Here is a 23,412-nt window from a genome sequence, read left to right as displayed (position 1 = left end):
AAGGACACTGTTTAAAAAAACACTCATAAGTACTTTGAGCGATCAAGCTCTAAGTGACTGTGGTATTTGAAAGCTTGATCATAGCTATCCCTTCAGATATTCTGGAAAATCTTTGAGGCCTGATTATGGGTTGTGATGTATTTATCTGAAATACACTGTTCAGACATTTAGTACTGATAAAATAAAATAAAAGTCATACCATGTAATGAAAACAGTACTGAAGAAGAAGACTGCAAAATCATCAGAGACAAGCATATGCTGCTGCAAAAGACTGAGAAAGTTCTCAAAGGTAAAAAAACCCTGGGAGCTGAACATGATGGGAAGTTTCCTGGGAATTCTGAAGCATTTGGTGTGTCCTAAATGTTAGGTTTGATTTAATGCAAATTTCCCATGATTGTGTGTTCAGAGTTGCTGGTTTAGGAATGACCAAGTCTGGATTTGGATTTGTGGCACCTAGCATTCCTTGTGTCAGCTTTAGGTCTGGATTGGTGGGAATTGTCTGAGAAAAGAAAAGGCAATTTAAATACACAGCTCCGTTCTCAGAGAAACTATCGGGATGGGAGAAAAGAGTCTGTGAAACTGCTGGGAACACCCGGAGTGAGGGAATAAGCAGCCCACCCCTCACACTTGAACTGGCACTAGCCGCAGGGTGGGCAGTGATGTTAATGAGATCTCAGAACAGCCCCAGGTGTGAGCAGTTATGGTAAAGAATGGGTGGGTCCTGGCCGGGGCTATTTTAGGGGGAGGGTTTTTCCTCACTTCGCTTGAGCACGGAGCAGTTGGAGCAGAGGGATTTTTGGTGAGTTCCCTGGGGGTATCTCATGGAACGATACCGGGAGCATCTCATAGGATCTGGGAGAACAGCTGGATACACCTGGACATGGAGCATTGTTTAAAGCAGCATCTGAGCCAAGTAAGCCTGTGTGGGTTCGCAGGGATTTGCAAAAGGGATTTTCCCTTTTGATTTCATTTTGTCGTTTGCTCCCCAATTCCCCCCGGAAGAAATGGGTATTATGAGGACAAAAGGGGGGCATAAATTGAGGGAAGAAACTCCTGTTATTATCTATTTTTACACTGGGGGGAGTCCACCTATGATTTTAAGGGTACTGATTGGAGGAAAACCTGCCTTTTCCAGGGTGTTAGGGGTATCAGTGAACAGTGAATCCCCATGTTCCATTTTAAATGGAAGGGGGGAAATATTGTTGCTATTTTATGGGTTTGACTTGAGGGGAACCCCCCCACACTTTCCATCATCCTGAGGTTTAAATTGAGGAGGAAGCCTTATAGTCACTACTTTTTAAGGGTCTGATTGAGTGTTCTCCTTTTCCTATCCTTTGAGAGATTTCAATCAAGGGAAAAACAACTTTTTACTTTTAGGGGATTAAATTGAAGGGGGGGAGCACTCATTTATTTGCCATCGTATTGGTTTAAGAAGGCACGAACACCCCCCCCGTTGCCTCAGTTTCCGGGGTTCAATTGACAGAAACACCGGCTTTTCCAGCATTAGGCGGGGTCACATGGAGCCGTGGCGCTGCTTTTGAGAGCGATTCTGACCCCTTACAGCCCTGCACGGCAGCGCTTCTGGCATTCCCTGGGGAATTTGGCGGCTGGGCAGCCCCCGAGGAGTGACAGAGCCGTGCTGAGGCCGGGCGGGCAGGCGGGAGCCGCGGCGCGGAGCTGTGTCTGTCCCGGCTGCTCTGTCCGCTCCGGGCGCGGGGCTCGGGCACCGCCGGGGCCCCTTCGGGCCGGTCCCGGTGCCGCTGGGCGGGCCGGGCTCTCCCGGGGCCGGAGCTGCCCCCGCCCGCCGGAGGAGCCGCTTTCCGGCCGGGAGCGTGGGGCCGCCCCCGGGTGCCGAGTGCCGCCGCTGCCGGGGCTCGCGTGGCTCCCCCGGTCCCCCCGCAGCTGGAGCGGCGCCAGCCCGGGAGCGAGTCCCGGCGGGGGCGCTGGGGGACACTTGTGGCTTGTCAGCTTCAGAGTGCGCTGGCAAAAGCCGCTGGGAGGAGGGGAGGGGGAAAAGCCCGACCTGCCGGGCTTTTTGTCTCGGGGCTTTGTCGATATTGCTCTTTAGCCGAGCTGTGCCTTTAAATAACGATGTGGTGCCTTCTAGAAACTGTGTCCAATACCTTTTGTACCCTCGCAGGAGGGCTTCGAGCTCAGGTTTTTCCATTGCCGAGTTAACTGCAGGTCCGAGCTGGCAGCGTCCCGTGCATCTGGGGTGCGTGAATCTGTTTGTGATGTTCATTTCCCCTGGATGCAGAGCTGGGCTTTTCGGGCAGACTGTATTTCTCAAGCCTCGGGGTTTATTTAAGCCTTGCACGCGATTTTCTGGAGACGCGGGCCGAGTGAGAACTTTGTCTTGGTGCTGTACTGGGGAATGGAATGCAGGGGGTCCCCGCAATATCCCCGTGGAAGCTGGAATGTCCGAGGGAATGGATGTGACAATTCTCGGGGCTGAACCTGGCTCCCAGCGCTCTGCAGCGTAGGATGCGAGAGAGCAGGGCCGGGGGGACAGCAGGGTAGAGACCGCGAGGTGCTTCGTGCTCTGGGTTTGGTGTTGATGTTTCCAGACCCAGAGCAGGTTGATTTGGTTCAGGTGCACTGGAACAGGATCCAAACCTTGGAAAGGTCTGAGATCAATTGGGAGGAAATGTTTTAACATGAATGTGTTTCTTGATAGAAATCAGGTTTCAGTTAGTTTTTTAATAGATTTTAAAGGAAATTTTTTTTTGAGGAAAAGTGAAAAAAAATGTTTATTTTAATAAGTAGGGCGTAGGAAGAAGAATGAATAACGTTAGATAGTTTATTTGTTGTGGAGTAAAGATGAGGAGATTTAGAAGGTTTTGTGGTTTTTTTCACGTGTGTTTGGGATGTGGCGTGGGTCTTTTTGAGCCGTGGGGTGTTTTGGTGGTAGCTTGGGTTTTGGGATTGGAGTCAAGTTGAACAGTTTTAGAAGAAGTTACTATGGTTTTGGCAATTATTTTGTATTCACTAATCAATGATGTCAGGAAAATTAATCCACAAACACCAGAGGTTTATGTCCAAAAAGGAGACAGAGGAGTCCTTTTTCTTTATTCGAATAAAGGGAGAGGCCATGGGGCATTCCCCTGGGGTTTCTCTAATTTTTGGAGGGTGCAGAGCCTCCTTTTTATCCTAATTCCTGGCCGCTTGTCCCTTCTCTCTTTCCCCATAGGCTGAGGTACTTGAGAGGTACAGGCTTCCCGGAACGCCTGATACCTGGGATACCTTTTCCCCCCCCACGCATAATCCCTTCTTAATTCTTAGCTTTTGTGGAATTCATGATACTCTTTCAGTGCCTCTTTGATCTTTTAGTGGAATCCATCCCATTGATTCTGTTGTCTCTCACTGATAGCTGCATCTTATCAGCAGACCCACAGCTTGTTTATAAAGACAAACCCGTCATTCCTCTCTATGAGAAGTTATTTTTAAAAAAGTAAAAAATGGATTTTTTGTTGTCTCTGTTAAACAATAGAGTTGAGAGAGAATTTGGGGTAGAGTGTATTAGTATTGTATACAGATTGTACGTTAAAAGTTTTTTTCTTTGCTAGTTTTGAAGTTACAGAATTTGTTTAAGCATAAAGCAGATGGTGGGGATATAATATAATGTAATTTTAGGACATCTTATTTTTTATTGTATATCTTTGGCTTAATGGTCAAATTATTTTTTACTTTTAGATATACTTTTATAGAGATACAGGTAAATATAAATAGTGGTAGTAATATTTAGTAAGCAGAGTTATTTATGTGGTTTTTATTCAATATTAGTTTTTTTGGTGGCACATAGTGTGTTGTTTCATTTTTTTGTGTTCACTACGTGAAATTTGGTTTTTGAATAAAGATGATTTTATGAATGGGTTGGTTTGTATTTTAGGTAGAATCAATTAAAATAGATTTTGATATGCATTATTTGGTTTTGTTTATTGTATGTAGGGGATCAGAGGGGGTAGGGTTTGTTTGGTTAGCTGAGTTTTGGGTGTTAATTAGTTGGCTTTTGTTAGATGCAGTTTTTAATTTTTGGAAGTTTTTTGAGTGGTCCTAAGGTGATTTTTACTAATTGATTGTATAATTTTATTTTGTTTGTAGTTGGCGTATAATAATGTATATGTTCTATTTATTTAACGTTGTGTTTTTTAGTTTAGGTGTTGATGATAAGTTTGGATTCCTTTCTGTTGTGGTGTTTCTTATTAGCTTCATTTCTGGGGACACAGGCATTTATATGGTGGCTTTTTATAGGTATATTTTTGGGGGTGGTGTTTTTTAACTTTTTGTAGTTTTGGTTGGTTTTTTGTTTTTAATTAGTTATTAATCTTTTATAGAGTCTTGGTAATTATTTAAGTATTACTATAAATGTAGAGCTTTGGGGTTTTTTTACTAATGTTTAGGGTTAGTTGAATGGCTTTGAGTTCAGTGACTTGGTTTGATTTTTTTTTTTAATAGTTGGTGTGATGTGTGGAGTTCAATAGCGTTGCTTTTTATTTATGTTTAACTTTGCTGATGTGATAAGAACTGTTAGTGAAAGAGCATAGCATCTGTTTTTGCTGGTGGTTGTACGGTGTGGGTTTTGTTTGTGTTACCTGTTTTGGGTTTTTTTTGTTAGTGAGACTAAACTTTATTTTGGGGTTAACTTGTGATTATTTTAAAGATTTTAGTGCAATTTAGGTTTTTGATTTGGGGGTGCTGTGATGAGAGTACTTTATTTGTTTTATGTGGTATTGGGTTGGTGTGGATAGAGGGAATACTTGTTTTTAAAATTTATTTTAGTATTGTTAGTTTAAGTGTTAGGATGCATTGTGTTTCAGTGTTGAATCTTTTTGAGGTGGTTTGGATTTTTTCTAGGTTAAGATTTTTTTCCCTTGGCTGGTGGAGGTATTGTGACTTTATTGATCATATGGGTGAGAATTTGATGCTGTTTGTTTTTTGGTTATTTTTTTTTTTAGGAATTAGATTTTTGCAGTAGACCTGGAAGAATTCACTTTATTTCAAAACATACTAGTTTAATCACATAAAGGTTCCCATATTAACTCGTCAGTCTTTTAGATTCTTTTTCTCATTTAGGTTTTCCAGAATTTACTGTTAATTTAGCAATCAAGCAGGGATGGCACTTCGTTCTTGAAAAGATGGCTATGGAAAAACCTGTGTCTAACAACACATACCTGACAGAGGGCAACGATTTTGCTGTTATTACAGGGCCAAATACGAGTGGCAAAACAACTTTGGCATGGAACTGCTGAAGGAGAGGAGTTTCTGGTGGGCTCCCAGTGGCATCTGATGGAGTGATGGTGAGAGCATCTCATAGGGTCTGGGGGAGCACGTGGATGCAACTGGACGTGGAGCACTGCATAAAGGAGGTGGTGAGGGACAAAGCTTTCTGCCAGGAAGCAGCACCTGAACAGCTGAGCCAGTGTGGATTTGCAGGGGTGATCTTTCTCCTTTTCCCTTTTGATTTCATTTTGGCAGTCCTTCCTCAGTGCCCTCAATCTGTCACAAGAATTCCAAAAATAAAAAGGCTGAGTGAACAGTGAAAAGAAGGGGTATAGGTAAGGTGGAGTTCAGGTATACCCCACCCCAAACCCTAAACAGCAGCCCTAACAGCGCTCCCGTTTCCTTGAGACAGCTGCAGGCAGGAACCCTAAAGCAGCAGAGTGCCAGAACCCCCGAGAGGTACAGGCAGTTCCCTGGTGCTAGGGCCAGCCAGGAAGAGATAGTGGGGGGACGATCCGCAGGGTTGGGGAAACAGGGGGTTTCCCGCCCCGCCCCACCCTGGGCTCTCTGTCCCTCCGCAGCCGGGGATTGCTCCCACCCCTCCTCGAGGCGGCGGTTGGTAAGGCTTCGTGCCTGGCCTCCGCAAAGAGTTCGGCTCTGTCAGCCTCTGCCCTGTCTCAGGGCCAAACTTAGGTAGGGTAGGGAGCAACTGTGGATTGCCTGGTCCAGGCTAAGGGACATCTCTTGGGGCCTATGGATAAGGAGCATCCCCGGTTGCAAGCATAGGGTTGTAAGTTTGTAGGGTTCAGCGGGGCAGCTTGGCAGTGACACGGAGAGGCTGAGGGAGGGCTTCAGAGGTCAAGGTCTCGAGGGCTGGAGACAAACAGTGAAAAGAAAAGGGGTATAGGTTGGGATATAAGGTAGAGTACAGGACTATTCAAACCCCAAACAGTAGCCCTCACAGCACTCCCGTTTCCTTGAGACAGCTGCAGGCAGGAACCCGAAAGCAGCAGAGTGCCAGAACCCCCGAGAGGTGCAGGCAGTTCCCTGGTGCTAGGGCCAGCCAGGAAGCGATAGTGAGTGCTCGGGCCTACTGCTGTCGTATAAGCTGGGGTTTCTATCCTTGGGGTACCCTGGGCTCCCTGGCCCTCACTGACTGGAGAGTCTTCCTCCCCTCCTTGAGGTGGTGGTCGTTTGGCTGTCAGCCAATACTGCTGTGAAGCAAGCCTCTGCCTCCCTGTGGGGTGAAGTGTGCAGCCCATGAACCTGGGCATTCTCTAGAGAAGGTAAGTGCTGGGTTTTCACAGATGTAGGACTAAGCTCCTGCATTGATATTTTGTCTTCTTGGTTGTAGCTGACAAGGAGTCGACATCCTGGCAATGGCAGGAACTTCCCAGATGGCGAGGAGGCCTTCCTTCGCACCCCATGTGGATCCACCCACCAAGCATCTGAGAGCTGAGTCGAAGGCTACGACCCGCAGAGGGGGGATGAAAGCGGGGTGCCGCGTCGGGGCTCATGACCTGGGATTTTTGAGTCAGCTTTGGGGACGGGGAGGTCCAGGCTGTGGCCCCTTAGTCTGCACGGTGGGAGAGCCTCACTTTTGTTCACAGTGCTGAGGTGTGCAGGACAGAGCAGCCTCTGGGCGCGTCGTGTCACTCGTCCATCGTGCCTTCTGTGTCTTTTGTGCCTCTTGTGTTGTATGTGCTTTCCCTTATCCCTTCTGGGGGCTTACCAGAAACCCCAGCATCACTTATAACATCTCCAATCTCTGGGCTCCTCGGCTCGGCTGCTCTCAGAGGCCTTGGAATCGCGTCTCTTTGGACAAGCATCCGATTGGATGTCTTTTAGACCTCTTGTTCCGAGCTGTGTCAACAGCCGTGCGCCGCGAGGATCCATTGTTGCGGCTTAGGACTTGAAGAAACGCAAAGATAGGTAGAGGATTGCGGCCTTAAGATTCTTGGGCCTCTGTCTTGGCGGTTCCTGGAGTTTGTCATTCTGTCAGCATCTTCTTCCTCCCGGGTTCTGCGAGCTTCATCAGCTCGCCTTCATTCTCACCCGGCTCATCTTGTTCCGCATTCTCTCAGTCCTTGCGGCCGTTCTTGTGGCCCAGAATTTTGTCTCCCCATTGTGTCCCCTCGTCCGTTGTCTGGTGTGTCACGGGTGTCTGGGTGTAGTTGTCCCGGAGCTGCTCTGCCCTGCTGCCCAGCCTGGCTGTAGGTGTAAAAGGCCAAGTCCAAGGCCCCTGTAATTTGAAATTTGTGATGTAGGGTGTAGTTGGGGTCTAGAACATATCCCTAGAGCAACGCAAGATGTCTGGAGCTGTGAAGTTACCCTGCAGCACTTTGACTTTTGTCTCAGCTCTCTTTCAGATGCGGACGGATGAAATCGGTGGCAGAGCGCCCCATCCAGGGTAAGGGGGTTCCCCTGAGAAGGTAAGTCAATGTTTGTCTTTGCAGGGCAACTGGAACCGGTCCCTGTGTTGTTACAGGTCTCCTCTTTGTCTTTATTTTTAGGAAATAGAGCCGGCTAGCAGCAGTCAAGGTGAAGCGGGCAAGGTGAGCGTTGACCGGTGGAGGGAGGCTGTTGTTATCGCTGGGCTCTCAGTTTCTGGTGCAACGCCAAGCGTCCCTTCTTGTTTGCATGCTTTAGGCGGTCCAGTCGCGTTTCGTCGAGACCCCGTCGCCGGCCGGCACGGCACGCCTGCTTCGCCGCTCCCGTGAGCCCTGCGGAAGCGTCACAGGGGACCGCGTGACGGAGCCTTTTCCACGTAAAGGGGCCGTGTGGGTGGCCTTCAGGAAGGGGCCGAGGGCTTCCCGTGAGTTGGGGATGTCGGGAGGAGGAGCGAGGGCCTGTTCAAGTCTCAGCAACGCCACATCACTTTTTCTTCTCTTAACTCAGGCGTGCCCTGCGACGGCGCTGCCTGGTCCCGGCGTGGCCGTATCGTGCGGCCTCAGGACACGGCCGTTCGCAGGAGACCGTGAGTAGCGGAATTGTCGGGTTTTGGCCGACGCCCTGCACAGATCAGCTGCTGATTTTCTGTTTTATTTTTGGTAGCTGACGGAGAGACGACAGCCTGGCGATGGCAGGAACTTCCTGGATAGCCAGGCGGCCTTCCTTGGCGCTCCGTGTGGATCCTCCCCAGCGGGCATCCGAGAGCTGAGTCAAAGGCTACGACCCGCAGAGGGGATGAAAGCGGGGTGCCGGGTCGGGACTTGTGACCTGGGATATCTGAGTCAGCTTTGGGGACGGGGAGGTCCAGGCTGTGGCCCCTTAAGCCGCACGGTGGGAGAGCCTCACTTTTGTTCACCGTGCTGAAATGTGCAGGACAGAGCAGCCTCTGGGCGCGTCGTGTCACTCGTCCATCGTGCCTTCTGTGTCTTTTGTGCCTCCTGTGTTGTATGTGCCTTCCCTTATCCCTTCTGGGGGCTTACCAGAAACCCCAGCAACACTTATAACATCTCCAATCTCTGGGCTCCTCGGCTCGGCAGCTCTCAGAGGCCTTGGAATCGCGTCTCTCTTGACAAGCATCCGATTGGATGTCTTTTAGACCTCTTGTTCCGAGCTGTGTCAACAGCCGTGCGCCGCGAGGATCCATTGTTGCGGCTTAGGACTTGAAGAAACGCAAAGATAGGTAGAGGATTGCGGCCATAAGATTCTTGGGCCTCCGTCTTGGCGGTTCCTGGAGTTTGTCATTCTGTCAGCATCTTCTTCCTCCCGGGTTCTGCGAGCTTCATCAGCTCGCCTTCATTCTCACCCGGCTCATCTCATTCCGCATTCTCTCAGTCCTTGTGGCCGTCCTTGTGGCCCAGAGTTTTGTCTCCCCATTGTGTCCCCTCGTCGGTTGTCTGGTGCGTCACGGGTGTCTGGGTGTAGTTGTCCCGGAGCTGCTCTGCCCTGCTGCCCAGCCTGGCTGTAGGTGTAAAAGGCGAAGTCCAAGGCAATTTGTGACTGAAATTTGTGATGTAATTTGAAATTTGTAATGTCAGTTGTAGTTAGAGTCTAGAACATATCCCTAGAGCAACGCAAGATGTCTGGAGCTGTGAAGTTACCCTGCAGCACTTTGACTTTTGTCTCAGCTCTCTTTCAGATGCGGACGGATGAAATCGGTGGCAGAGCGCCCCATCCAGGGTAAGGGGGTTCCCCTGAGAAGGTAAGTCAATGTTTGTCTTTGCAGGGCAACTGGAACCGGTCCCTGTGTTGTTACAGGTCTCCTCTTTGTCTTTATTTTTAGGAAATAGAGCTGGCTAGCAGCAGTCAAGGTGAAGCGGGCAAGGTGAGCGTTGACCGGTGGAGGGAGGCTGTTGTTATCGCTGGGCTCTCAGTTTCTGGTGCAACGCCAAGCGTCCCTTCTTGTTTGCGTGCTTTAGGCGGTCCAGTCGCGTTTCGTCGAGACCCCGTCGCCAGCCGGCCGGCACGCCTGCTTCGCCGCTCCCGTGAGCCCTGCGGAAGCGTCACAGGGACCGCGTGACGGAGCCTTTTCCACGTAAAGGGGCCGTGTGGGTGGCCTTCAGGAAGGGGCCGAGGGCTTCCCGTGAGTTGGGGATGTCAGGAGGAGGAGCGAGGGCCTGTTCAAGTCTCAGCAACGCCACATTACTTTTTCTTCTCTTAACTCAGGCGCGCCCTGCGACGGCGCTGCCTGGTCCCGGCGTGGCCGTATCGTGCGGCCTCAGGACACGGCCGTTCGCAGGAGACCGTGAGTAGCGGAATTGTCGGGTTTTGGCCGACGCCCTGCACAGATCAGCTGCTGATTTTCTGTTTTATTTTTGGTAGCTGACGAAGAGACGACAGCCTGGCGATGGCAGGAACTTCCCGGATAGCCAGGCGGCCTTCCTTGGCGCTCCGTGTGGATCCTCCCCAGCGGGCATCCGAGAGCTGAGTCAAAGGCTACGACCCGCAGAGGGGATGAAAGCGGGGTGCCGGGTCGGGGCGGTTCAGGCTGTGGCCCCTTAGGCTGCACGGTGGGAGAGCCTCACTTTTGTTCACAGTGCTGAGGTGTGCAGGACAGAGCAGCCTCTGGGCGCGTCGTGTCACTCGTCCATCGTGCCTTCTGTGTCTTTTGTGCCTCCTGTGTTGTATGTGCTTTCCCTTATCCCTTCTGGGGGCTTACCAGAAACCCCAGCAACACTTATAACATCTCCAATCTCTGGGCTCCTCAGCTTGGCAGCTCTCAGAGGCCTTGGAATCGCGTCTCTTTGGACAAGCATCCGATTGGATGTCTTTTAGACCTCTTGTTCCGAGCTGTGTCAACAGCCGTGCGCCGCGAGGATCCATTGTTGCGGCTTAGGACTTGAAGAAACGCAAAGATAGGTAGAGGATTGCGGCCTTAAGATTCTTGGGCCTCCGTCTTGGCGGTTCCTGGAGTTTGTCATTCTGTCAGCATCTTCTTCCTCCCGGGTTCTGCGAGCTTCATCAGCTCGCCTTCATTCTCACCCGGCTCATCTTGATCCGCATTCTCTCAGTCCTTGCGGCCGTTCTTGTGGCCCAGAATTTTGTCTCCCCATTGTGTCCCCTCGTCGGTTGTCTGGTGTGTCACGGGTGTCTGGGTGTAGTTGTCCCAGAGCTGCTCTGCCCTGCTGCCCAGCCTGGCTGTAGGTGTAAAAGGCCAAGTCCAAGGCAATTTGTGACTGAAATTTGTGATGTAATTTGAAATTTGTAATGTCAGTTGTAGTTAGAGTCTAGAACATATCCCTAGAGCAACGCAAGATGTCTGGAGCTGTGAAGTTACCCTGCAGCACTTTGCCTTTTGTCTCAGCTCTCTTTCAGATGCGGACGGATGAAATCGGTGGCAGAGCGCCCCATCCAGGGTAAGGGGGTTCCCCTGAGAAGGTAAGTCAATGTTTGTCTTTGCAGGGCAACTGGAACCGGTCCCTGTGTTGTTACAGGTCTCCTCTTTGTCTTTATTTTTAGGAAATAGAGCCGGCTAGCAGCAGTCAAGGTGAAGCGGGCAAGGTGAGCGTTGACCGGTGGAGGGAGGCTGTTGTTATCGCTGGGCTCTCAGTTTCTGGTGCAACGCCAAGCGTCCCTTCTTGTTTGCATGCTTTAGGCGGTCCAGTCGCGTTTCGTCGAGACCCTGTCGCCAGCCGGCCGGCACGGCACGCCTGCTTCGCCGCTCCCGTGAGCCCTGCGGAAGCGTCACAGGGGACCGCGTGACGGAGCCTTTTCCACGTAAAGGGGCCGTGTGGGTGGCCTTCAGGAAGGGGCCGAGGGCTTCCCGTGAGTTGGGGATGTCAGGAGGAGGAGCGAGGGCCTGTTCAAGTCTCAGCAACGCCACATTACTTTTTCTTCTCTTAACTCAGGCGCGCCCTGCGACGGCGCTGCCTGGTCCCGGCGTGGCCGTATCGTGCGGCCTCAGGACACGGCCGTTCGCAGGAGACCGTGAGTAGCGGAATTGTCGGGTTTTGGCCGACGCCCTGCACAGATCAGCTGCTGATTTTCTGTTTTATTTTTGGTAGCTGACGAAGAGACGACAGCCTGGCGATGGCAGGAACTTCCCGGATAGCCAGGCGGCCTTCCTTGGCGCTCCGTGTGGATCCTCCCCAGCGGGCATCCGAGAGCTGAGTCAAAGGCTACGACCCGCAGAGGGGATGAAAGCGGGGTGCCGGGTCGGGACGGTTCAGGCTGTGGCCCCTTAGGCTGCACGGTGGGAGAGCCTCACTTTTGTTCACAGTGCTGAGGTGTGCAGGACAGAGCAGCCTCTGGGCGCGTCGTGTCACTCGTCCATCGTGCCTTCTGTGTCTTTTGTGCCTCCTGTGTTGTATGTGCTTTCCCTTATCCCTTCTGGGGGCTTACCAGAAACCCCAGCAACACTTATAACATCTCCAATCTCTGGGCTCCTCAGCTTGGCAGCTCTCAGAGGCCTTGGAATCGCGTCTCTTTGGACAAGCATCCGATTGGATGTCTTTTAGACCTCTTGTTCCGAGCTGTGTCAACAGCCGTGCGCCGCGAGGATCCATTGTTGCGGCTTAGGACTTGAAGAAACGCAAAGATAGGTAGAGGATTGCGGCCATAAGATTCTTGGGCCTCCGTCTTGGCGGTTCCTGGAGTTTGTCATTCTGTCAGCATCTTCTTCCTCCCGGGTTCTGCGAGCTTCATCAGCTCGCCTTCATTCTCACCCGGCTCATCTCATTCCGCATTCTCTCAGTCCTTGTGGCCGTCCTTGTGGCCCAGAGTTTTGTCTCCCCATTGTGTCCCCTCGTCCGTTGTGTGGTGTGTCACGGGTGTCTGGGTGTAGTTGTCCCGGAGCTGCTCTGCCCTGCTGCCCAGCCTGGCTGTAGGTGTAAAAGGCCAAGTCCAAGGCCCCTGTAATTTGAAATTTGTGATGTAGGGTGTAGTTGGGGTCTAGAACATATCCCTAGAGCAACGCAAGATGTCTGGAGCTGTGAAGTTACCCTGCAGCACTTTGCCTTTTGTCTCAGCTCTCTTTCAGATGCGGACGGATGAAATCGGTGGCAGAGCGCCCCATCCAGGGTAAGGGGGTTCCCCTGAGAAGGTAAGTCAATGTTTGTCTTTGCAGGGCAACTGGAACCGGTCCCTGTGTTGTTACAGGTCTCCTCTTTGTCTTTATTTTTAGGAAATAGAGCCGGCTAGCAGCAGTCAAGGTGAAGCGGGCAAGGTGAGCGTTGACCGGTGGAGGGAGGCTGTTGTTATCGCTGGGCTCTCAGTTTCTGGTGCAACGCCAAGCGTCCCTTCTTGTTTGCATGCTTTAGGCGGTCCAGTCGCGTTTCGTCGAGACCCCGTCGCCAGCCGGCCGGCACGCCTGCTTCGCCGCTCCCGTGAGCCCTGCGGAAGCGTCACAGGGACCGCGTGACGGAGCCTTTTCCACGTAAAGGGGCCGTGTGGGTGGCCTTCAGGAAGGGGCCGAGGGCTTCCCGTGAGTTGGGGATGTCAGGAGGAGGAGCGAGGGCCTGTTCAAGTCTCAGCAACGCCACATTACTTTTTCTTCTCTTAACTCAGGCGCGCCCTGCGACGGCGCTGCCTGGTCCCGGCGTGGCCGTATCGTGCGGCCTCAGGACACGGCCGTTCGCAGGAGACCGTGAGTAGCGGAATTGTCGGGTTTTGGCCGACGCCCTGCACAGATCAGCTGCTGATTTTCTGTTTTATTTTTGGTAGCTGACGGAGAGACGACAGCCTGGCGATGGCAGGAACTTCCTGGATAGCCAGGCGGCCTTCCTTGGCGCTCCGTGTGGATCCTCCCCAGCGGGCATCCGAGAGCTGAGTCAAAGGCTACGACCCGCAGAGGGGATGAAAGCGGGGTGCCGGGTCGGGGCGGTTCAGGCTGTGGCGCCTTAGGCTGCACGGTGGGAGAGCCTCACTTTTGTTCACAGTGCTGAGGTGTGCAGGACAGAGCAGCCTCTGGGCGCGTCCTGTCACTCGTCCATCGTGCCTTCTGTGTCTTTTGTGCCTCCTGTGTTGTATGTGCTTTCCCTTATCCCTTCTGGGGGCTTACCAGAAACCCCAGCAACACTTATAACATCTCCAATCTCTGGGCTCCTCAGCTTGGCAGCTCTCAGAGGCCTTGGAATCGCGTCTCTTTGGACAAGCATCCGATTGGATGTCTTTTAGACCTCTTGTTCCGAGCTGTGTCAACAGCCGTGCGCCGCGAGGATCCATTGTTGCGGCTTAGGACTTGAAGAAACGCAAAGATAGGTAGAGGATTGCGGCCTTAAGATTCTTGGGCATCCGTCTTGGCGGTTCCTGGAGTTTGTCATTCTGTCAGCATCTTCTTCCTCCCGGGTTCTGCGAGCTTCATCAGCTCGCCTTCATTCTCACCCGGCTCATCTTGTTCCGCATTCTCTCAGTCCTTGCGGCCGTTCTTGTGGCCCAGAATTTTGTCTCCCCATTGTGTCCCCTCGTCGGTTGTCTGGTGTGTCACGGGTGTCTGGGTGTAGTTGTCCCGGAGCTGCTCTGCCCTGCTGCCCAGCCTGGCTGTAGGTGTAAAAGGCCAAGTCCAAGGCCCCTGTAATTTGAAATTTGTGATGTAGGGTGTAGTTGGGGTCTAGAACATATCCCTAGAGCAACGCAAGATGTCTGGAGCTGTGAAGTTACCCTGCAGCACTTTGCCTTTTGTCTCAGCTCTCTTTCAGATGCGGACGGATGAAATCGGTGGCAGAGCGCCCCATCCAGGGTAAGGGGGTTCCCCTGAGAAGGTAAGTCAATGTTTGTCTTTGCAGGGCAACTGGAACCGGTCCCTGTGTTGTTACAGGTCTCCTCTTTGTCTTTATTTTTAGGAAATAGAGCCGGCTAGCAGCAGTCAAGGTGAAGCGGGCAAGGTGAGCGTTGACCGGTGGAGGGAGGCTGTTGTTATCGCTGGGCTCTCAGTTTCTGGTGCAACGCCAAGCGTCCCTTCTTGTTTGCATGCTTTAGGCGGTCCAGTCGCGTTTCGTCGAGACCCCGTCGCCAGCCGGCCGGCACGGCACGCCTGCTTCGCCGCTCCCGTGAGCCCTGCGGAAGCGTCACAGGGGACCGCGTGACGGAGCCTTTTCCACGTAAAGGGGCCGTGTGGGTGGCCTTCAGGAAGGGGCCGAGGGCTTCCCGTGAGTTGGGGATGTCGGGAGGAGGAGCGAGGGCCTGTTCAAGTCTCAGCAACGCCACATCACTTTTTCTTCTCTTAACTCAGGCGCGCCCTGCGACGACGCTGCCTGGTCCCGGCGTGGCCGTATCGTGCGGCCTCAGGACACGGCCGTTCGCAGGAGACCGTGAGTAGCGGAATTGTCGGGTTTTGGCCGACGCCCTGCACAGATCAGCTGCTGATTTTCTGTTTTATTTTTGGTAGCTGACGGAGAGACGACAGCCTGGCGATGGCAGGAACTTCCTGGATAGCCAGGCGGCCTTCCTTGGCGCTCCGTGTGGATCCTCCCCAGCGGGCATCCGAGAGCTGAGTCAAAGGCTACGACCCGCAGAGGGGATGAAAGCGGGGTGCCGGGTCGGGACTTGTGACCTGGGATATCTGAGTCAGCTTTGGGGACGGGGAGGTCCAGGCTGTGGCCCCTTAAGCCGCACGGTGGGAGAGCCTCACTTTTGTTCACCGTGCTGAGGTGTGCAGGACAGAGCAGCCTCTGGGCGCGTCGTGTCACTCGTCCATCGTGCCTTCTGTGTCTTTTGTGCCTCCTGTGTTGTATGTGCCTTCCCTTATCCCTTCTGGGGGCTTACCAGAAACCCCAGCAACACTTATAACATCTCCAATCTCTGGGCTCCTCGGCTCGGCAGCTCTCAGAGGCCTTGGAATCGCGTCTCTCTTGACAAGCATCCGATTGGATGTCTTTTAGACCTCTTGTTCCGAGCTGTGTCAACAGCCGTGCGCCGCGAGGATCCATTGTTGCGGCTTAGGACTTGAAGAAACGCAAAGATAGGTAGAGGATTGCGGCCATAAGATTCTTGGGCCTCCGTCTTGGCGGTTCCTGGAGTTTGTCATTCTGTCAGCATCTTCTTCCTCCCGGGTTCTGCGAGCTTCATCAGCTCGCCTTCATTCTCACCCGGCTCATCTCATTCCGCATTCTCTCAGTCCTTGTGGCCCAGAGTTTTGTCTCCCCATTGTGTCCCCTCGTCCGTTGTGTGGTGTGTCACGGGTGTCTGGGTGTAGTTGTACCGGAGCTGCTCTGCCCTGCTGCCCAGCCTGGCTGTAGGTGTAAAAGGCGAAGTCCAAGGCAATTTGTGACTGAAATTTGTGATGTAATTTGAAATTTGTAATGTCAGTTGTAGTTAGAGTCTAGAACATATCCCTAGAGCAACGCAAGATGTCTGGAGCTGTGAAGTTACCCTGCAGCACTTTGACTTTTGTCTCAGCTCTCTTTCAGATGCGGACGGATGAAATCGGTGGCAGAGCGCCCCATCCAGGGTAAGGGGGTTCCCCTGAGAAGGTAAGTCAATGTTTGTCTTTGCAGGGCAACTGGAACCGGTCCCTGTGTTGTTACAGGTCTCCTCTTTGTCTTTATTTTTAGGAAATAGAGCCGGCTAGCAGCAGTCAAGGTGAAGCGGGCAAGGTGAGCGTTGACCGGTGGAGGGAGGCTGTTGTTATCGCTGGGCTCTCAGTTTCTGGTGCAACGCCAAGCGTCCCTTCTTGTTTGCATGCTTTAGGCGGTCCAGTCGCGTTTCGTCGAGACCCCGTCGCCAGCCGGCCGGCACGGCACGCCTGCTTCGCCGCTCCCGTGAGCCCTGCGGAAGCGTCACAGGGGACCGCGTGACGGAGCCTTTTCCACGTAAAGGGGCCGTGTGGGTGGCCTTCAGGAAGGGGCCGAGGGCTTCCCGTGAGTTGGGGATGTCGGGAGGAGGAGCGAGGGCCTGTTCAAGTCTCAGCAACGCCACATCACTTTTTCTTCTCTTAACTCAGGCGCGCCCTGCGACGACGCTGCCTGGTCCCGGCGTGGCCGTATCGTGCGGCCTCAGGACACGGCCGTTCGCAGGAGACCGTGAGTAGCGGAATTGTCGGGTTTTGGCCGACGCCCTGCACAGATCAGCTGCTGATTTTCTGTTTTATTTTTGGTAGCTGACGGAGAGACGACAGCCTGGCGATGGCAGGAACTTCCTGGATAGCCAGGCGGCCTTCCTTGGCGCTCCGTGTGGATCCTCCCCAGCGGGCATCCGAGAGCTGAGTCAAAGGCTACGACCCGCAGAGGGGATGAAAGCGGGGTGCCGGGTCGGGACTTGTGACCTGGGATATCTGAGTCAGCTTTGGGGACGGGGAGGTCCAGGCTGTGGCCCCTTAAGCCGCACGGTGGGAGAGCCTCACTTTTGTTCACCGTGCTGAGGTGTGCAGGACAGAGCAGCCTCTGGGCGCGTCGTGTCACTCGTCCATCGTGCCTTCTGTGTCTTTTGTGCCTCCTGTGTTGTATGTGCCTTCCCTTATCCCTTCTGGGGGCTTACCAGAAACCCCAGCAACACTTATAACATCTCCAATCTCTGGGCTCCTCGGCTCGGCAGCTCTCAGAGGCCTTGGAATCGCGTCTCTCTTGACAAGCATCCGATTGGATGTCTTTTAGACCTCTTGTTCCGAGCTGTGTCAACAGCCGTGCGCCGCGAGGATCCATTGTTGCGGCTTAGGACTTGAAGAAACGCAAAGATAGGTAGAGGATTGCGGCCATAAGATTCTTGGGCCTCCGTCTTGGCGGTTCCTGGAGTTTGTCATTCTGTCAGCATCTTCTTCCTCCCGGGTTCTGCGAGCTTCATCAGCTCGCCTTCATTCTCACCCGGCTCATCTCATTCCGCATTCTCTCAGTCCTTGTGGCCGTCCTTGTGGCCCAGAGTTTTGTCTCCCCATTGTGTCCCCTCGTCGGTTGTCTGGTGTGTCACGGGTGTCTGGGTGTAGTTGTACCGGAGCTGCTCTGCCCTGCTGCCCAGCCTGGCTGTAGGTGTAAAAGGCCAAGTCCAAGGCAATTTGTGACTGAAATTTGTGATGTAATTTGAAATTTGTAATGTCAGTTGTAGTTAGAGTCTAGAACATATCCCTAGAGCAACGCAAGATGTCTGGAGCTGTGAAGTTACCCTGCAGCACTTTGCCTTTTGTCTCAGCTCTCTTTCAGATGCGGACGGATGAAATCGGTGGCAGAGCGCCCCATCCAGGGTAAGGGGGTTCCCCTGAGAAGGTAAGTCAATGTTTGTCTTTGCAGGGCAACTGGAACCGGTCCCTGTGTTGTTACAGGTCTCCTCTTTGTCTTTATTTTTAGGAAATAGAGCCGGCTAGCAGCAGTCAAGGTGAAGCGGGCAAGGTGAGCGTTGACCGGTGGAGGGAGGCTGTTGTTATCGCTGGGCTCTCAGTTTCTGGTGCAACGCCAAGCGTCCCTTCTTGTTTGCATGCTTTAGGCGGTCCAGTCGCGTTTCGTCGAGACCCCGTCGCCAGCCGGCCGGCACGCCTGCTTCGCCGCTCCCGTGAGCCCTGCGGAAGCGTCACAGGGACCGCGTGACGGAGCCTTTTCCACGTAAAGGGGCCGTGTGGGTGGCCTTCAGGAAGGGGCTGAGGGCTTCCCGTGAGTTGGGGATGTCAGGAGGAGGAGCGAGGGCCTGTTCAAGTCTCAGCAACGCCACATTACTTTTTCTTCTCTTAACTCAGGCGCGCCCTGCGACGGCGCTGCCTGGTCCCGGCGTGGCCGTATCGTGCGGCCTCAGGACACGGCCGTTCGCAGGAGACCGTGAGTAGCGGAATTGTCGGGTTTTGGCCGACGCCCTGCACAGATCAGCTGCTGATTTTCTGTTTTATTTTTGGTAGCTGACGAAGAGACGACAGCCTGGCGATGGCAGGAACTTCCCGGGTAGCCAGGCGGCCTTCCTTGGCGCTCCGTGTGGATCCTCCCCAGCGGGCATCCGAGAGCTGAGTCAAAGGCTACGACCCGCAGAGGGGATGAAAGCGGGGTGCCGGGTCGGGGCGGTTCAGGCTGTGGCGCCTTAGGCTGCACGGTGGGAGAGCCTCACTTTTGTTCACAGTGCTGAGGTGTGCAGGACAGAGCAGCCTCTGGGCGCGTCCTGTCACTCGTCCATCGTGCCTTCTGTGTCTTTTGTGCCTCCTGTGTTGTATGTGCTTTCCCTTATCCCTTCTGGGGGCTTACCAGAAACCCCAGCAACACTTATAACATCTCCAATCTCTGGGCTCCTCAGCTTGGCAGCTCTCAGAGGCCTTGGAATCGCGTCTCTCTTGACAAGCATCCGATTGGATGTCTTTTAGACCTCTTGTTCCGAGCTGTGTCAACAGCCGTGCGCCGCGAGGATCCATTGTTGCGGCTTAGGACTTGAAGAAACGCAAAGATAGGTAGAGGATTGCGGCCTTAAGATTCTTGGGCCTCCGTCTTGGCGGTTCCTGGAGTTTGTCATTCTGTCAGCATCTTCTTCCTCCCGGGTTCTGCGAGCTTCATCAGCTCGCCTTCATTCTCACCCGGCTCATCTTGTTCCGCATTCTCTCAGTCCTTGCGGCCGTTCTTGTGGCCCAGAATTTTGTCTCCCCATTGTGTCCCCTCGTCGGTTGTCTGGTGTGTCACGGGTGTCTGGGTGTAGTTGTCCCGGAGCTGCTCTGCCCTGCTGCCCAGCCTGGCTGTAGGTGTAAAAGGCCAAGTCCAAGGCAATTTGTGACTGAAATTTGTGATGTAATTTGAAATTTGTAATGTCAGTTGTAGTTAGAGTCTAGAACATATCCCTAGAGCAACGCAAGATGTCTGGAGCTGTGAAGTTACCCTGCAGCACTTTGACTTTTGTCTCAGCTCTCTTTCAGATGCGGACGGATGAAATCGGTGGCAGAGCGCCCCATCCAGGGTAAGGGGGTTCCCCTGAGAAGGTAAGTCAATGTTTGTCTTTGCAGGGCAACTGGAACCGGTCCCTGTGTTGTTACAGGTCTCCTCTTTGTCTTTATTTTTAGGAAATAGAGCCGGCTAGCAGCAGTCAAGGTGAAGCGGGCAAGGTGAGCGTTGACCGGTGGAGGGAGGCTGTTGTTATCGCTGGGCTCTCAGTTTCTGGTGCAACGCCAAGCGTCCCTTCTTGTTTGCATGCTTTAGGCGGTCCAGTCGCGTTTCGTCGAGACCCCGTCGCCAGCCGGCCGGCACGCCTGCTTCGCCGCTCCCGTGAGCCCTGCGGAAGCGTCACAGGGACCGCGTGACGGAGCCTTTTCCACGTAAAGGGGCCGTGTGGGTGGCCTTCAGGAAGGGGCTGAGGGCTTCCCGTGAGTTGGGGATGTCAGGAGGAGGAGCGAGGGCCTGTTCAAGTCTCAGCAACGCCACATTACTTTTTCTTCTCTTAACTCAGGCGCGCCCTGCGACGGCGCTGCCTGGTCCCGGCGTGGCCGTATCGTGCGGCCTCAGGACACGGCCGTTCGCAGGAGACCGTGAGTAGCGGAATTGTCGGGTTTTGGCCGACGCCCTGCACAGATCAGCTGCTGATTTTCTGTTTTATTTTTGGTAGCTGACGAAGAGACGACAGCCTGGCGATGGCAGGAACTTCCCGGGTAGCCAGGCGGCCTTCCTTGGCGCTCCGTGTGGATCCTCCCCAGCGGGCATCCGAGAGCTGAGTCAAAGGCTACGACCCGCAGAGGGGATGAAAGCGGGGTGCCGGGTCGGGGCGGTTCAGGCTGTGGCCCCTTAGGCTGCACGGTGGGAGAGCCTCACTTTTGTTCACAGTGCTGAGGTGTGCAGGACAGAGCAGCCTCTGGGCGCGTCCTGTCACTCGTCCATCGTGCCTTCTGTGTCTTTTGTGCCTCCTGTGTTGTATGTGCTTTCCCTTATCCCTTCTGGGGGCTTACCAGAAACCCCAGCAACACTTATAACATCTCCAATCTCTGGGCTCCTCAGCTTGGCAGCTCTCAGAGGCCTTGGAATCGCGTCTCTTTGGACAAGCATCCGATTGGATGTCTTTTAGACCTCTTGTTCCGAGCTGTGTCAACAGCCGTGCGCCGCGAGGATCCATTGTTGCGGCTTAGGACTTGAAGAAACGCAAAGATAGGTAGAGGATTGCGGCCATAAGATTCTTGGGCCTCCGTCTTGGCGGTTCCTGGAGTTTGTCATTCTGTCAGCATCTTCTTCCTCCCGGGTTCTGCGAGCTTCATCAGCTCGCCTTCATTCTCACCCGGCTCATCTTGTTCCGCATTCTCTCAGTCCTTGCGGCCGTTCTTGTGGCCCAGAATTTTGTCTCCCCATTGTGTCCCCTCGTCGGTTGTCTGGTGTGTCACGGGTGTCTGGGTGTAGTTGTCCCGGAGCTGCTCTGCCCTGCTGCCCAGCCTGGCTGTAGGTGTAAAAGGCCAAGTCCAAGGCCCCTGTAATTTGAAATTTGTGATGTAGGGTGTAGTTGGGGTCTAGAACATATCCCTAGAGCAACGCAAGATGTCTGGAGCTGTGAAGTTACCCTGCAGCACTTTGCCTTTTGTCTCAGCTCTCTTTCAGATGCGGACGGATGAAATCGGTGGCAGAGCGCCCCATCCAGGGTAAGGGGGTTCCCCTGAGAAGGTAAGTCAATGTTTGTCTTTGCAGGGCAACTGGAACCGGTCCCTGTGTTGTTACAGGTCTCCTCTTTGTCTTTATTTTTAGGAAATAGAGCCGGCTAGCAGCAGTCAAGGTGAAGCGGGCAAGGTGAGCGTTGACCGGTGGAGGGAGGCTGTTGTTATCGCTGGGCTCTCAGTTTCTGGTGCAACGCCAAGCGTCCCTTCTTGTTTGCATGCTTTAGGCGGTCCAGTCGCGTTTCGTCGAGACCCCGTCGCCAGCCGGCCGGCACGGCACGCCTGCTTCGCCGCTCCCGTGAGCCCTGCGGAAGCGTCACAGGGGACCGCGTGACGGAGCCTTTTCCACGTAAAGGGGCCGTGTGGGTGGCCTTCAGGAAGGGGCCGAGGGCTTCCCGTGAGTTGGGGATGTCGGGAGGAGGAGCGAGGGCCTGTTCAAGTCTCAGCAACGCCACATCACTTTTTCTTCTCTTAACTCAGGCGCGCCCTGCGAAGGCGCTGCCTGGTCCCGGCGTGGCCGTATCGTGCGGCCTCAGGACACGGCCGTTCGCAGGAGACCGTGAGTAGCGGAATTGTCGGGTTTTGGCCGACGCCCTGCACAGATCAGCTGCTGATTTTCTGTTTTATTTTTGGTAGCTGACGGAGAGACGACAGCCTGGCGATGGCAGGAACTTCCTGGATAGCCAGGCGGCCTTCCTTGGCGCTCCGTGTGGATCCTCCCCAGCGGGCATCCGAGAGCTGAGTCAAAGGCTACGACCCGCAGAGGGGATGAAAGCGGGGTGCCGGGTCGGGGCGGTTCAGGCTGTGGCCCCTTAGGCTGCACGGTGGGAGAGCCTCACTTTTGTTCACAGTGCTGAGGTGTGCAGGACAGAGCAGCCTCTGGGCGCGTCGTGTCACTCGTCCATCGTGCCTTCTGTGTCTTTTGTGCCTCCTGTGTTGTATGTGCTTTCCCTTATCCCTTCTGGGGGCTTACCAGAAACCCCAGCAACACTTATAACATCTCCAATCTCTGGGCTCCTCAGCTTGGCAGCTCTCAGAGGCCTTGGAATCGCGTCTCTTTGGACAAGCATCCGATTGGATGTCTTTTAGACCTCTTGTTCCGAGCTGTGTCAACAGCCGTGCGCCGCGAGGATCCATTGTTGCGGCTTAGGACTTGAAGAAACGCAAAGATAGGTAGAGGATTGCGGCCTTAAGATTCTTGGGCCTCCGTCTTGGCGGTTCCTGGAGTTTGTCATTCTGTCAGCATCTTCTTCCTCCCGGGTTCTGCGAGCTTCATCAGCTCGCCTTCATTCTCACCCGGCTCATCTTGATCCGCATTCTCTCAGTCCTTGCGGCCGTTCTTGTGGCCCAGAATTTTGTCTCCCCATTGTGTCCCCTCGTCGGTTGTCTGGTGTGTCACGGGTGTCTGGGTGTAGTTCTCCCAGAGCTGCTCTGCCCTGCTGCCCAGCCTGGGGTGTCTGGGTGTAGTTCTCCCAGAGCTGCTCTGCCCTGCTGCCCAGCCTGGCTGTAGGTGTAAAAGGCCAAGTCCAAGGCAATTTGTGACTGAAATTTGTGATGTAATTTGAAATTTGTAATGTCAGTTGTAGTTAGAGTCTAGAACATATCCCTAGAGCAACGCAAGATGTCTGGAGCTGTGAAGTTACCCTGCAGCACTTTGCCTTTTGTCTCAGCTCTCTTTCAGATGCGGACGGATGAAATCGGTGGCAGAGCGCCCCATCCAGGGTAAGGGGGTTCCCCTGAGAAGGTAAGTCAATGTTTGTCTTTGCAGGGCAACTGGAACCGGTCCCTGTGTTGTTACAGGTCTCCTCTTTGTCTTTATTTTTAGGAAATAGAGCCGGCTAGCAGCAGTCAAGGTGAAGCGGGCAAGGTGAGCGTTGACCGGTGGAGGGAGGCTGTTGTTATCGCTGGGCTCTCAGTTTCTGGTGCAACGCCAAGCGTCCCTTCTTGTTTGCATGCTTTAGGCGGTCCAGTCGCGTTTCGTCGAGACCCCGTCGCCAGCCGGCCGGCACGGCACGCCTGCTTCGCCGCTCCCGTGAGCCCTGCGGAAGCGTCACAGGGGACCGCGTGACGGAGCCTTTATCACGTAAAGGGGCCGTGTGGGTGGCCTTCAGGAAGGGGCCGAGGGCTTCCCGTGAGTTGGGGATGTCGGGAGGAGGAGCGAGGGCCTGTTCAAGTCTCAGCAACGCCACATCACTTTTTCTTCTCTTAACTCAGGCGCGCCCTGCGAAGGCGCTGCCTGGTCCCGGCGTGGCCGTATCGTGCGGCCTCAGGACACGGCCGTTCGCAGGAGA

The 23,412-nt window shown here is 53.8% G+C and overlaps 2 long non-coding RNA genes across 2 annotated transcripts; both read left to right on the top strand.

Annotated features, from left to right (window-relative positions):
• Positions 1-739: 739 nt before the first annotated feature.
• On the top strand, positions 740-12,531 carry LOC147653858 (uncharacterized). Its single transcript, XR_015284009.1, has 11 exons — positions 740-913; positions 5,206-5,297; positions 6,575-7,652; positions 7,734-7,775; positions 7,870-8,035; positions 8,119-8,197; positions 8,275-9,370; positions 9,452-9,493; positions 9,588-9,751; positions 9,835-9,913; positions 11,673-12,531. It is a non-coding gene; the product is annotated as an uncharacterized LOC147653858 (long non-coding RNA).
• Positions 12,532-18,745: 6,214 nt separating this feature from the next.
• On the top strand, positions 18,746-21,979 carry LOC147653857 (uncharacterized). Its single transcript, XR_015284012.1, has 9 exons — positions 18,746-19,474; positions 19,556-19,597; positions 19,692-19,855; positions 19,939-20,017; positions 20,095-21,131; positions 21,213-21,254; positions 21,349-21,518; positions 21,602-21,680; positions 21,758-21,979. It is a non-coding gene; the product is annotated as an uncharacterized LOC147653857 (long non-coding RNA).
• Positions 21,980-23,412: the final 1,433 nt, after the last annotated feature.

Source organism: Cyanistes caeruleus, chromosome 3, assembly GCF_971803275.1.
Source record: "Cyanistes caeruleus chromosome 3, bCyaCae1.hap1.1, whole genome shotgun sequence".
In the NCBI taxonomy this organism is placed as follows: domain Eukaryota; kingdom Metazoa; phylum Chordata; class Aves; order Passeriformes; family Paridae; genus Cyanistes; species Cyanistes caeruleus.
This window is presented reverse-complemented; position numbering and strand designations above follow the sequence as displayed.